This window comes from Pteropus medius, unplaced genomic scaffold, assembly GCF_902729225.1.
Source record: "Pteropus medius unplaced genomic scaffold, Ma_sr-lr_union100, whole genome shotgun sequence".
Lineage (NCBI taxonomy): Eukaryota > Metazoa > Chordata > Mammalia > Chiroptera > Pteropodidae > Pteropus > Pteropus medius.
Window position 1 is genome coordinate 783722 of NW_024356335.1, and position 13872 is coordinate 797593.

A 13872-nucleotide genomic window follows, 5' to 3' on the forward strand; every position below is an offset into this window, starting at 1 on the left:
ACTTAAACATGAATGTTCACATCACTTTCACTTACAGTAACCAAAACCTAGAAACACCCCAAACGTCCAACCACAAGTGAATAAACTGGGTTACATCCATACAACAGAATACTACTCAGCAATAAAAAGGAACAAACTACTCCTACATGTAACAAGGATATATCCCATAATGTTACGCCAAACCAAAGCAGCTAGACATAAAGGAGTACACGGAAAGGACTCCACTTACATGAAATCCTGGAAAAGACAAAGCTAAACTATAGCGAAGGAAAAAGGACCTGTGGTTGCCCAGAGCCAGCGATGTTGAGAGTGACTAACAAGGGGAACAAGGAACTTCTGAGGGTAACAAAGAATGTTGTATATCTTGACTATGACGGTGGTTCCACATCTGTATACATTTGTCAAACTTGCTAAATTATATACTTAAAACTGGTGAATTTTAGTATGTGTCTTTACATTTCTTTATATCTCCCTTTTTGGCATATGTAAGATCAGATATTTTCAAAAACCCTCCCAACTGATACAATTAAATGCTAGATCACACACACACACACACACACACACACACGCATGCACGCACGCAATCTTTAAACATGTGGCAAAAAGTAAACATTTCAGAGAACAGAAAAGTGAAATGAACATGAACTCAGAAAGGTAACTCAACAATGAAATTGGTTTTCACAAACTTGAAGCTCTTTGCCAAACTGTGGACACTTTGAGCTCTCAAACTATGGAGATAGAAGGCAGAAGTAAAAGGCCATAAAGCCTAGGAACCTTCCGAGGGCACCACGACCTAAAGCTTAGTTGCTTGAGGGCTACACCTTTAAGGATAAACAATTTTCAAATAAATTCTGCCAGCACAAAATTTTCCTTTCTTAATGCTCTTACAGGATGGAAGCAAACATCTCCACTGACAATTTCTATCTATAAGTATGCTCTCACATGGATTTGTAATCCAAATTCACCTCCCATGGTCTGAGATAAAATGTCAAACAGATAATTTATAGAGCCGTGGAATTATTAGTATCTCTAAGTAACAGCCAGGAGCATAAGCGAAATACAGATCTACTGTAGAGAGACTCCAATTTAACCAAGGCCTCCAAAAATTCTTACAAATTCAGCCTTATGGACAACTAAAATAATCAAATATGGAATATTAAAAAAAAAAAGTTTAATACTTTTAAAAACTAAAGATTGAAGATAAGTAAAAAAACAAAAGACTACAAACAGCCAAACAGATATAAAAGAATCAATGAAACCTTATATAATGAAGAGATTAAACACAAATAAAGGTAGAATTAGTGAACTGAAAAATAAACCCAAATACATTATCCATAATGTGGTCTAAATAGACAGAAGAAAAAATACAAAAAAGAAGATAAGCAACACGAAAGCGAGTGAAAGTCTAACACATTCTAATCAGATTTCCAAAAGGCTATAATAAAGAGAATCAAAGAAATAATGGCTGAGAACATTCTGGAACTGCTAATCTAGAAATATCAAGCAAGATAAATTTTAAAAAATCACACCAGAGACAAAGCATTGTGAAACTGCAGAACTCCAAGTAAAAAACAGCAAGAGAGAATAAGTAAATTAGTTAAGAGCAACAGTTAAACACACCCATTTACGACAAGGAAAAAAACAAGTAAAAGCAAATTAGAAACACAAAAGAACTTCTTTAATCTAATAAAGAATAACTAATTAAGACCTCTCTTACTGGAGAAATGTTAAAATACTTCCTTTCGAATCAGGAACAATAAAAGAATATTCTCAATCTTTATTTCTACTTAACATTGTACTCAGGATACTAGGCAGTGCAATTGATCAAGAAAAGAAAATAAAGGGTATAAAGAATAGAAAGGGGAAAAATGACAAAGTATTCATTTATAAATTACAAGATTATCTGAAATCAAAAAAAAGTATAACAAATTACTAGAATTAATTAGGTAACTGGGCAAAATTCAATATTCAAAAATTAATTGAATTTCTAAACAATGAAAGAATAAAACAAATTAAAGATGTATACATTTACAAACCCATAAAAAACATTCTTAGGGGAAAAATTATCCAAAGATGTATAGGACCATTATAGAAGAAATTTTAAAATGTTACTGAAAGATATTAAAATAAGACCTAAATAAACTGACATCGTGTTTGAGAATTGGGTAGGAAGACTCATTAACATAAAGATGTCACTTCACCACAAACTTATCTATATATTCAGTGAAAGTCTAATCAAAATCTCAACATGATTTTTATGAAACTTGATAATGAGTCTAAAATTTACATGGAAGGGTACAGGACCAAGAAAAGCAAGACATTTTTGAGGAAGAGAAAGTAAGGAAACTTTTTCAACGATATTAAGACTATAGTAACCAACACAACAAGATGTTGGCACAGAGATAGACAAATTAACTAATACAGCAGAATGAAAAGCCAGAAATAACACCCATACATATAGGAAAACTTGATATATGACAGGGTTGGCACTGCAAATCCCTAGGAGAAAGAATGAGTATTCAAGACATGTTACAGGGGGCAATTTGATATCCAAATGGGAAAAAAACAAAGGAAATTGGATCCCAACTGTATAGTATCCATGAAAAGCAATTCCAGGTGGATTAAAGATTTAAATGTGAAAGGCAGAAACTTCAAACTTCTAGAACAAAAATAACACTGATAACAATGACATAAAAATACGAATAATCTAACTCATGAACACATACACAAAAAATTCTAAACCAAATATTAGCCAACAAAGTCCAGTAATATATAAAAAAAATAAAATATCAAGTGGGTTGGTAGAATATTAAAAATCAATTATAACTTACCATTTTAAAAGAACAAAGTAGAAAACCAGATATTCATAGCAATAAATGCAGAATTGACAATAAAATTCAACACCTATCCATAATAAAAACTCAGTAAATTAGGAATAGAAGGAAACTTCCTCACTTTAAGGGTAAGTCTTAAAAAATCTATAGCTCTTATACTTTATGGCAAAATACTGTTCCCCCTAAGACTGAGAACGAGATAAAGATATTCACTCTCGCCACTTCTGTCGAATGTTCCACATGGAACTGTAGGTACTAGACAGTGCAATAAGGAAATAAATAGAAATGGAAGGCATAAAAATCCGAAAAGAAGAAGTAAAACCATCTCTATATGCAGGTGACACGATTGTTTACATTCCCTAGAGAATCTATAAAGAAATACAAGAATAAATGAAATTAGCAAGGTCACAGGACATAAGGAAAACATACAAAAAATCAATTGTATACATACGGCAAGCAACTGGAATATACGATTTAAAAAATAAAACAGTCCTATTTATAGGATTGTAAAAAATACATAAAATACATAGGAATAAACATAACAAAAGACATGTAAAACCTTTAAACTTAAAAGTAGAAAATATTGCTAAGAGAAATTAAAGAAGACGTAAGTAAATGGAGACATACGCTATGTTCAAGGATTAAAAGACCCAATATTGTTACGATTTTTTTCTAAGTTGAGCTACAGATTCAACACAATTCCAATCAAAATCCTACCAGATGTTTTTGTAGAAATTGCCAAGCTGATGCTTAAATATACGTAGAAATGCAAAAGATCTATAATATCTAAAGCAATCTAGAAAAATACCACAGTTGGAGCACATATATTACTGATCTTCAGTATATACTCTAAAGCTACAGTAATCAAGATAGGGTAGCATATGGATAAATAAATATGTCAACGGCATAGCCAGACTCACACTTATACATTCAGTACAAAGGCACCAAAGCAATCTAATAGTGAGAAAAAATGTCTTTACAACAAATGATGCTGAAATGACTGGATAACCATATGGGGAAAAAAAAGAACATTGACCCCTACCTCGTACCATGTACAAAGATTAATTTGAGATAGACCACAGACTTAAATGCAAAAGTTAGAATTATAATGTATCTAGATGAAAACATAAAAGAACATATGTTCCACATGAGAACATAGAGAAAATGTAAGAGCATGACTTCGGGGCAAGCAAATGTTTCTTAGAGCAGAAAAGCACAAAGCATTCAAGGAAGAAATTGATACATAAATTTTATCAACATAAAAACTTCTGGAGTGCCATGGCGATCGGAGATTAGTTTGTTGCAGGGACAGTGCACCCAATGACAAGGAACAACATTCATGGGCAGGCTAAATTAGCATTCAAGAGCAAGGCTCTTGGCTTCGGGTCCAAGATGGCAGAGTAGAAAGATCCTGAGCTCACCTACTCTCATTGACACCAAAACTACGACTACATGTAGAATATCTATCTCTGAGAACGACCTGAAGACTGGAAGGAGAGATTTTCTATAACTGCGGATATAAAGAAAAAGCCACACTGAGACAGGAGGGGCAGAGACTCAGTCTAGTCAGGAACTCCTCTACTCCGCACCTCCTACTCCCTGTGAGATGACGCACAGGCACAGAGATAACACAGCCTCGGAGGTCACCCCGTGAAGAGTGAGGGGTTTGAGCCCCAGCCCAGAAGACCTGCACTGGGACGAGGGGCCCCCATCACATCTGGCTTTGAAAACCAGCAGAAAATACTTGCAAAATATATATCCGATGAAGGATCAGTATTAAAATATATAAAAAATTACAACTCAATAAAAAATAAAAAATTTTACTATTTTCTTCATGTGTCAATAAGCACATTAAAAATGCTCATTAGTCACCAGGAAAATGCTAAGTGAAACCACAATGAGATACACCCACCAGAAAGGCTAAAAATAAAAAGACTGACAACACAAAACATTGGTGAGGATGCGGAACAACTAAAACTCTTGTAATTGTTGGTGTGTGTGTAAAATGGTACAACCACTTTGGAAAGTCTGGCAGTTCCTTATAAAATTCAATATAAAACTATCCTATGACCCAGCACTTTCACTCCTGTATTTACCTAAGAGAAATGAAAATACATGGTCATAGAAAGATTTGTACAAGAATGTTCATAGCAGCTTCATTCATAATAACCAAAAACTGGAATGGCCCAGCTGTCCATCAACACGAGAAAGAATAAACAGGCTGCAATATAATCATACCATGGATGAATACCCAGCAATAAAAAGCAAAGAACTGTTAATAAATCAACAATACATATGAATCTCACAAACAGTAAGCTTTCATGTATAGGGAAGTTCTAGAACAGGGAAAATTTGCCTATGGAAGAAATTCATAGCAGTAGCTTCCTCTGGTTGATGGGCACAGGAACTGACTGTGAAAGACTATGAGAGAACTTTCTGGGGCTGACGGCAACGTACTATATCTTGATAAGGGTGTGGATCACACAGGTGTATGTATTTGCCAAAACTCACAGAATAGTAAACACATTTCATTGTACATGACTTTTCTCTAGGAAGAGGGGGAAAAAGAATGGTTAACAAATACTGAATTCTAGTTAATACATAAGCAGAAGTGCTTAGAGGTGAAGTGTACTGATATCTGCGACTTATTTTTAAATGCATAAACAAAAGATGTATTGATGGATAGACAGATATATGACACAGCAAGTGTACTAAATGCTCATTGTAAAATCTTAGTGATGAGTATGTAAGTGTTAAAACATCGGAAGAAAATCACACAAAGTGAAGAGGGAAGTGGGAACGGAAATCAAATTTCCTAGGATAATGAAAGCAAATGAAAGAATGAGAAAAAGAGAATATAGAAATAGTGAACCAAATAAATCAGGGAAGGAGAGTGGGGCATATGAAGGGGTGATTTTAAACAGAGGGATCAGAGAAGGCCTCCCTAAGAAGGTGACATCTAGGTGAAGACAAAGGGGAGAAAAGAAGTCGTGTGTAGTCATCTAGAAGAACATCCAGGCAGATGAACAACACAGAAGCCGGTGTGGCTAGAGCAGAGTGAGTGAGATGATGAATAACAGAAATGAAGAAAAGGTAAAGAGCGAGGCAGACCACCTGGGGGCTTGTACCGTGAAGACCTGTCTTCCAACGGAAGCCACTGGAGGATTCTGGGCCAAAGAATGGTCTGATCTGACAACCTTTTTAAAAGATCCCTCTAGATGTCGTGCTAAAGATACTATCGTTCTTTCTCAACAAGGGTTCTAAGAAAAGAAGTAAGCCTTAATAGACTGTGATAATCAAGATATATATCAAATCATTATGTTGCACACCTTAAACTAATACAATGTTATATATGTCACTTATGTCTCAGTAAAACTGGGGAAGGGGGAACCTTAACACCTTCAGTATTCCTTTGTATGTACACCAAGAATGACACTAGCAATGTACCCTTTGGGGGATAATTGAGAAAATAGTCATTCGAATCCTTTTCTGTGTTCTAGGATCAGATGAGGAACAAAGTTCCATCTGAGATTAAGCCTGGAAACAAGAAAACCAGTGACAGTACTCCAACAAGCAATGGTGGTGTCTTGGACCAGGGTAGTAGCAGTGGAGGTGGGGAGAAGTGACCAGATCCTAGATAAACGTGAACATAAGCTAAAGCTAAGTTTGCCAGTGGATTAGACAGAATGTGTGAGAAGAAGAGAGAAGGATAGCTCCAAGATTTGGGGCATGATCACATGGAAAATGACATTGCCATTAACTGAGATGGGGAAGACGAAGAAAATCAGAAGCTGAACGCTGGAAACGGTATATAAAACTGCCTATTAGACAGCCAGGATGAGCTATAGACCACTGGAGTTCAAGGGAAAGTCCAGGTTTGAGATCAATATATAATATGGGGAGTTGTCAGATGGTATTTACAGCCATGGCACGACACTGGTTGTAATCAAGGGAGTAAATATATATAAAGAAGAAAAGAAGTCCAAAGACAACAGCCCGTGAGCACAGCACTGTTAAAACATTTGGAGAGCTTTAAAAGAATCAGCAAAGAAGACAGAAAGAAAAGCCAGGGAGGTAGTGGGAAGACAGGAAAGGAGGGTTCCCTGGAGGTCACATGACCAAATGTACCAAAAATTCATTCAACAGAGTGTTTCTCCCCTCCATCCTTAAAATGGGAGCAAGAGCCACGTGCTTATACAATGATGAGAAAGATACAGTGGGGGCAGGGAAGAATGATAATGCAGAATAAATAGGAGGGGAGCTGATGGAATCACATCTTGAGTAGGTGAGAGGGAACAGGATCTAGTGTACAGGTCAGGATTTTGCTCTTGCTAGGAATCTCCAAAGTACATCTGTGTTAATAGGAGAGAAAGCAGCATATATGGACCTACTTGCAAGTGGGTCAGAAGATGTGGTAGCAGCTTGCAAAATTTCTGTTCTAATTGTTCAGAACGGCAGTGTTGTTATAGGGATAAAAAAAAAAAAAACTGAAAATAGCCCGTGTGTACCAACCGATTAGTTTTAATGTCACTGATCACATTCTTAAGTAGGCGGTAGAGGCTCGTGTGTTCATTTTATCATACCTTATATGTATGTTCCGTTTTTCACATGTATCAAAAATACATGTAATAATTAATTGTGCATCGAAGTCCTATTTTGGATAGGGGACTGGAAATGAGGGGTGGTCAAGAGAGACTTGCATTATACCTATAGTAATTAAATATTTATGTATTATTTTAATTATTTACAAAGAAAATGTTGCTATATTGCTTGCATAATGTTTCTGGACACCTAAATTCTCTGGGTAGATGGGATTATAGGTCATTTTCTGCAATGTTTGGTATGTTGTTCATTTTTATCAAAGTCTAGACATATTCATGACTGAAAAACTAAATTTTAAATAACCATATATAAATATTATAAATATATGAAAAAGCACTAAAAATATGTCACGACTGTAGCATGCAGGTGGTAAGGTCGTGTGGGCTATTCTTTTCCCCTTCTATTTTCTTATCGCACCTTCAGTTTGGCAGCGAGAGTAGGATGCACAATGAGCATGTATTGATTGCATAATTGGAAACAAAATTTAAAAAAAAAACAAAAAAAACTCCTGGCACCTTCTGTTTTTCCACCTCTTTTTCTCATTATCCAAAATCGAATTTGGTTTTAACTGGATTCTAATCCCTTAATAAATGATCACTTGATATCTCCATGATGTCATGGTTTTGACACTTCACTTCCAGGTGTTACATACTAAACAGATGACCCTGGGTTAAACATATGTCTTGAATTTCATTTACAGTATCAAGATAACTACTCCTGCCTCAGCCCCTTGCAGCTATCAGTAGGCTGCCTAGCGCTCCCCTGGAATCAACCTTTGGCCAGCTTAGCTGGTCGGTGTATCAAGAGCTGTCACTCCACAACCCAGCAGGATTGAAGACGGGCAGGTCTGGTCTATGTCTAAAAGTGTAGATGTCAAGGGTTTAGGCAAACCTGTCAGGGAAAGGCCGAAACAGAGTAGACAGGCTCCTGTCAGTTCAACGGCCCCTCTATGTGAAGTGTCCTCAGTTCCAGGGACTTCTCTCTCCCAAACGTACCATTCCCCCACCCTCACCGCCCCCTCTCAGGTGAGAAGGCATGTTCTTTGTCCTCATGCCTTTTGGACGGAATTCTTGCGATGATCAAGCACTCACTCTCCTACTGGGAACAACTCTGCTCTGAAGCTCCATTCTCCTCTGACTGGTTTTCCCTCTCCACCTGGCCAAGCTAACTTCTAAATTTGACCTCAGAGAACCAATGTTGGAGGCCCCTTGCTCTCCCCACCCCATTCCCTGGGCATTTCCTCATATCCCCGTTAAGTTTTCTGCAAATGCCTGTCTTCCTCTAGCATCAAATCTTACCATCTCCTTGGTGCATGGCCCGCTGGTCGACAATGGCTACTGCTCACCATATACGCCAACCTCTGCAGGGGCCAATTCTGGCAGATATAACATACCTACATTATGAACTGTATTTCTGATAGGACCTACTGAAGTTTCTCCTAAGAGGTGACCACTCATGAAAGCTGGAAAATGTATTGCAAACTTCCCACTTAGAATTTCCAAAGAACTTGAAAGTCCAAGGTTTCCTCAAGTCAAAAAAAGACCTCAATTTCACTGGGGAGAAGAATATTAGAAAGCGAAAATTAACATTTGCTCAGCTACTGCTATGCACCAGCTATTTACCTACAAAAGCTATTTATTCCTTGCTACAACTCAATGAATTAAGAATTATCGCTACAGAAAAACAATCTGACACGGCAATGTTTAATAACTTTCTCAAGCAGCCAGCAGCTGCTGGGACAAATGGTGAACTCAGGTCTTTCTGATTTCAAAGTTAATGCTCTTTTCATCATACCATGCTGACGCCCAAATCTCCAACACGATTCAGAGCTACAAAGGCGCTTCCAAAGTCCTATGTAGCTCCATAAATGATACTCAGATGTGCACAAATGTTTATTTTCACTAAATTAAAAAGCGTGTGATAAAGTTATAAAAACTAAGGAAAGGTATTGTGACGCAAGAGTTCTTTGTTCTGTTGTTGTTTTAACACCACTGACCAAATTTTGTAACGAGGCACCAAATATTGAGAATTTTGAGGGCTTGTTGTTCAGTTAAGGCAACAAAATCACCATCAACAAAACTGTGACTCTAGGGAATCCTTTCTGGTCACTCGCCAGACAAGGAAAGAAAGGCCAAGTGCGGCTGCCCTGTGGAGTCATCTAAAGGTAACTCAGCTAAAGAGCATTCGGCGCCGCACAAATTTAACTTGAGCTTTTAAGAAATTCTGATACTTTTTAAATGCTGCTAGGGACACCTCCCCAAAAATTACATAACTAAAACTTCTTAGATCATTTCAATTTATCTCCCCCACCTATGGATGAGTAGCTATACTTGAGAATGTTTATATAAAAAGAAATTAACAAATGTACATCAATATTTATACATAAATTAATAAAGTTACGTCTTCTGGAACCAGATTACCTACTGCTACTGTGAAATACTACCTAAAAGCAGAAGTATAATTTAAACATCTAACGGGGGCAGTTATCCAATACCCTGGCCTTTTAGGTGTCTCGACAAGCTGTCATCGTTCTGACAATCTTCACTACACCTCAGCCACATCCTCTTTTAGTCTCCGCCCTTCTCCGACCTTCCCATAGCCAAACCTGTTGTGCCTCTGAAATCACTAATTAAAACTCCCCAATTCTGAACCTAGTTTCCCACCCTTGGTATTTGTTCATTTTACAACTTCTACCATACCGGTTCTTAACGTGCATCACTGGTGGTCTCTTCCTTCTCCCCATTTATCAGACCCTTCTCTCTTTACTCCTGACTTATCCAGCTTAGTCCTATGGTCCATCATATCAGGAATTAAAAGGCCCATGTCTCCTCTCATCATGTATGCATGGAAACGCCTTATACCTTCTGTGTGTCTATATTAAGGCTGATATGCATGGCTGGGGGAAAAATGCACACAAACATATTGGACCTCTATAAAGTCTACATTTACAAAGTCTATAGCATCGACTAAGCCTGAGCAGCATCCAGCAATTCTTTTCACTGGTCAGCCCACGTAACTATTTTTTTGGGGGGGGCGGGGGGAGGGAGTGCCAGGACCAACGATCACTAGCTGCCCAAGTACCAAAAAATTATGCTTCCGAAATCTCTTGATGTCGATTCCACATGAAGAGCAACCAAGCTTCCCTAGTGTGCCACGCACGAGAGAAGCCCTTTTTCACTACGTGACTGTTTTAAATCTTTCCATTCTCCACTTAAACGTCGAACCTCAACAATCTTTTCCTCGTTCTCAGCATCTGATCTCGCCACCAACTTCATCAAGAAAATAGAAGCTATTGGACAAGAGTTACCTCAACTTTCCAACAACACATTCGTTCATTCACTATCTATTAAACACCACTGGACGCCTGGGCTCTGGAACCAGACCACCTACATTCTTGTTCTGGTTTCATCCTTTGGGTAAGTAATTTAACCTCTTTGTGGTTCTCGTTTACTCGTTTCTAAATGGCAGACATCAGCAGTACCAGTCTCACAGGGTTGTCATGAAGGTTCAATAAGTACGCCTGGAGCATTTGGAACGGTCCCTGGCACAGAATCAGCATGCCATAAACATCAGCCAGTGCTACCACCGTGATGACAACTCTGTGGGCCAGACCCCAGACGTGCGCACATCTATACCCGTCCTTTCCCTCCTTCCCTTCTGTTACAACAGGAAATGTCCGTGTCTCCCTTCCTTTTAACTGGGTTCAGGAGAAGATGAAAACAAAATAAATGCAGCCTAAGGTGAGAAGACCTGGAAGGCAAAGTAACTAGCCCAAGGTCACGAGGCTATTAAAATGCAGAAATCAAGTCAGACTCTAATTGCATCATCCTGCCTTCCACATACCTGTTGTATTCCATGACAGCAAGGTCAGTTCCTGCCACAGAAGTGATGCTCACATTTGACAAAGGAGAATTTCCCCCAAAGTAAGTCAGGGCCATTAAAGGCCGGAAGCTACAAGTATGCATAAAACACTACCTCATGGAAGAGGGAGTGCTGAATTCTGCAGGTGGGCGGGGGAACGGCCTCGCAGCCTGCAGGCCGCGGCGGGATCCTGTGAACAGGCCCACGCGGAGAATCCCTGGCGGAGAGTTAACAAGGGGCAGGGAGCGCCTTGATGGCGAGAAAAAGTCAGAGCTGCTACCGGCAGGAAATCTCCTGGACGTGACAAAATCTGTTTAATAAAAAAGGAGAACATATTAAAACTATTTGGCATGTGGGCCCAAATCAAACGGTACAGCATGAAAGTCTGGCGATCACCTGAGGACTGAACGCAGAGGCCCTTCAAGTAGGGAGTTTGAGTTCCGACGGCTGTCACGGAACCCCAAGCCTTCAAACGCGACTGAAGAGGCGATAGAAAAGAACTCTAAGGAGCAAGTGCGGAGGTGCAGATAAGAGATTCTCCTACGCTCAGAACACCTGGAATCGCTTAAGAGACATCTGTCATCATCTGGGAATCGGAGATGAGAGCGCAGGACCACTGGCTCGGGTCAGTTCGGAACAGCAACTGTTCAGAGGAGTAAGGCAGCGGAACTTTGGGCTTTTCATCCTAGCTTTACACAAACCCCTGATTACGGCATTTAAAACTCTACAGTTTTCCCACAAATTAAGGTAAATACGATGACTACATTTTAAAATGAAGAGTGAAAATATGAAAACTGGACATCCGAAACATCTAATATGCCAATAATTCTTAAATACATCATATTTAATCTCACAACAATAAGCATATTAATTAGGTAATTACTTAATAATTTATTAGCTCCGAACTGAAAGTTGGAAGTGAAATATCTTGCCCAGGGACAGAATTCATAAAGGATGAACTGAGATTTGACTCTAGATCTGACTTTGCCACTTTACATGTTCATATAGGAAGAGGAGGTAAAAAGAAAAAAAAAAAATCACAAAATGATGTCCCTCTATAGAGCTAGATCAGGCTTCCAAACAAAAGGCATCTAAAAAATGGAATTTACTTTTAAAATTAGTGAGTATAATTAGAAGCGTTCTTGCCTAGCAGGCACGTTAGAATTGATTAAGTAGAGGAAAGACAAAGCAGCGGCATTTTATGCTGGAGAGTGTACAGCACAGCTGGCTAGACGGGCTGGGTGGTGCTGACCAGCACCCACCCTCAGCAGTGATAAGAATGCTCCCCAAAGTCATGCTGGTGGGCTGGGACTAGTGTCTGCTCACACTGTAGCTGGCCTGCTTCAGTCACAGACACCAGTCTCTGGGCAGGGGGACGTTGAAAAAGTGTACACAGGTGGTTCCCTGCAGGCCACCCTGTCCACAACCACGTCCACCCTGTCCACAGAAACTCTCAGAGCAGCACTGCTGGGAGAGAGAGCCATAAGTGCTCTGGTATGAAAAAAAAACACAATTTCATACACTGTACATTACCAAAACTATAAAACGATGGGGAGGATCTGGGGGAACAGATAAATTGAAAATGGATTCCGTCCTAGGCTCTCTTTCCATAACAAGAGTCTACGGGTTGTCTGCCAGGAATAAACATTTCCTGATAACAGATTCCACCTGACTTCTTAAAAATTACTTTTTTGCTCACTTGTAAAATATGTCTTGCCCAAAATTTAACTCTTCTTACTTCTAGCAAGAGAAGTAAGAATTCAAAATTGTTGCAAAAAGATACTCTGTGGCTTAGAGATCCTGTGTTGGCAGCATATCGCACTGGCATGAGATTCTACAACTCATAAAAAACGGCCTTGGTCAGACCATCCTACCAGAGACTGATCTGCCTGAAGACAGAAAACAGCCCCTTCCTTCTTCATTCGCCCACATAATAACGCCCCGCCTTCCTTCATTCACCTACATAAACGCCTGAACGAAGGGGGTGCTTAATACATGCCTGGTTAACGAGTGAGTAGAGTTATTTCCCACAACCTAGAGCTGATTTTCAGAGGTTAAGCAGCAAATCTCTAGATTTAAACTAAGCTAAATCGAACCTAAGGTAGCCAAACTCCAGCGTCACCAACTCTAAGTAAGACTGGAGCTCAGGTAAATTCATGCTCCAGCACTGATCTCAAAGCCACAACAAATGTCCCTTAAAAGCATGACCTGGACCACTCTAGGGAGCAGCCTCTTTTAGGATATATGTGATCATGGCCACTACCAGCAGAGAAAAGCAAATTTTCATCTATTCCCTTCACAAAGACACTGTAAGCAATTCTAGAGAGTGGTGGACAGGCACAGCACAAGAACAAGAGAAATTACTTCTCGTGCAGTCATTGTTTTTCAGTTAGCACCTTCACAGATCTCTACTCCTGGGTCAAATTAGATCTGATCAAGTAGAGAATGGATCCACGGACAACACTTACCTTCAAAGAGGAAAGAACACTTACAATGCCCATTTGCTTTTAAGGTTCTCGTACAGTAACAGTATCAAGCTCTCATTTTCGGCATTAGCGGAAAGAGTGTTCAAAGC

At 39.1% G+C, this 13872-nt stretch overlaps 1 protein-coding gene and 1 non-coding gene across 28 annotated transcripts in view; both read right to left on the reverse strand.

The window, feature by feature from the left end:
* Positions 1 to 13872, reverse strand: part of DENND1A (DENN domain containing 1A) — a 459444-nt gene that overhangs the window by 272272 nt on the left and 173300 nt on the right. The window lies entirely within an intron of this gene.
* LOC120601801 (U11 spliceosomal RNA) lies at positions 10479 to 10611 on the reverse strand. Its single transcript, XR_005652563.1, has one exon. It is a non-coding gene; the product is annotated as a U11 spliceosomal RNA (small nuclear RNA).